This window comes from Struthio camelus, chromosome 28, assembly GCF_040807025.1.
Source record: "Struthio camelus isolate bStrCam1 chromosome 28, bStrCam1.hap1, whole genome shotgun sequence".
Lineage (NCBI taxonomy): Eukaryota > Metazoa > Chordata > Aves > Struthioniformes > Struthionidae > Struthio > Struthio camelus.
In genome coordinates this window covers 2,364,651-2,366,256 of record NC_090969.1, presented here as the reverse complement: position 1 = coordinate 2,366,256, position 1,606 = coordinate 2,364,651, and the positions used below count along the sequence as shown (strand labels likewise).

Below are 1,606 nucleotides of genomic sequence, written 5' to 3'. Positions count from 1 at the left end.
AAACATTATACCACCCTAGGCAAAGACGGATGGAAACAGGTCCAGGAGTAATCTGTATCAGGCTCCTGGCGGTGTTGGTGCTCACTGACACAAAGTCAGCCCTGATGGAGGGCCAGCATCCTCTCTGCTGTTGCACCCTGCCTTGTAGCAGGGTTGATTTGCGCTGTCATCAAGTGTCATGCAACAAGTCCCTGTGCTTCAGGGGGCATCCCCTCATTTGTGCTGCTCCAGTGCCACCGTGTGGCCCTCCCAGCCATAGGCTCACAGGACAATTCAAATGGGAAGGGATCTCAGGAGGTCTACAGTCCAACCTCCTCCTCAAAGCAGGATCAGCCACAAGGTCAGGCCAGGTTACTCAGGGTTTTATCCAGCCTGCTCTTGAAGGCATCTCCCAGGACAGCAGGACTATATTGTGATCCCCACTGGACAAATGCTCAGGCTCTTTTCAGAGGACCCTCTTGGCAGGTACTGCAGATGATCCGCAATTTCCAGTGGCTCCTGAAAATCTCCACCTCAGCTTGAGCCCTGGTTCCATTACCCTCACCCCTAGCTCTTCTGCAGGGGGCATAGGTTGATTAAGGAAGTAGCAGGGTCACTGTATGATGTGGCCAATGCTCCAGATGGGCAGTGTCCAGGGTGAGTAGCAGGTATTTTTGTGGCCTTGAAATCCTCTCTTTTATAGCTCTTCAGCTACAGGGTGCTGTGATGGCCGAGTGGTTAAGGCGTTGGACTTGAAATCCAGTGGGGTTTCCCTGCGCAGGTTCAAATCCTGCTCACAGCGAGAGGTTTTACTGCCAGGCTTCAACGCATGAGTGCAACGCATCCATCAGATGTAGGCATGTGCTGCTCTCAGGAGCAATTGAACAACAACATGGAATGAAGGAATTTAAGGAAATGAAGGTGAAGCTCCACACACCAGAGATGAAAGTCATCTTTAGAGAGGCTTTTCCAGCTTCTTTTCCAACACTGCCTACTCGCCCAATATACAGCAGGTGACAAGGCGCAGCAATTTCCCAGGCGGAGTGCATGTCAGAGTGCATGTGGTGGGCAACTTGGATTCATCTGGAGTACAGTCAACTACTGAGAAGTGTCAGCTGATTCTTGCAACTCTTTCCATATTGACTGCTCACCTGTGGGCTCCTGCCAGCTCTCCAAAACCTTGGCCAGCTGAGAATCTGGAGAGGCCTCCCCTAGAGGAATCCCTGTAATCCGCCATGAGAAGAGATCTGCTTTGCCTCTATCTTGAGCTGACAAGAGGACACAAAAAGATAAATGCCCATTCTTGGAAGTAAATCCATATGGATTGCTTACCCTTGAGATACCCCTGAGGCTCAAAACTGGGCTCCATCTGAGACACTGCCTAAGGATCACCTAGAGCCACTTCTGTAATCCAGCCCAAAGGAGAGTGTTCTGCTATCATTTCTCAGGTGTCTTGTCTGCAACTGGCAGTTGTCTACAGCTAGTATGCTGCTTTTCATTTTCTAGGGCTACCTCATCCTATTTCCTTTCTCTTTCAGAGAAAGAGACAGGTGATGCTTTGTGAGGCAAGGCAAAGCGGAAGGGTTCAGGGCTGGGCATCATAATGTCACTCCAGAGGAAGGAAAAC

The 1,606-nt window shown here is 50.4% G+C and overlaps 1 non-coding gene across 1 annotated transcript; it reads left to right on the top strand.

The window, feature by feature from the left end:
• Window positions 1-699: 699 nt before the first annotated feature.
• TRNAS-UGA (transfer RNA serine (anticodon UGA)) lies at window positions 700-781 on the top strand. Its single transcript has one exon. It is a non-coding gene; the product is annotated as a tRNA-Ser (tRNA).
• The last annotated feature ends 825 nt before the right edge of the window (window positions 782-1,606 follow it).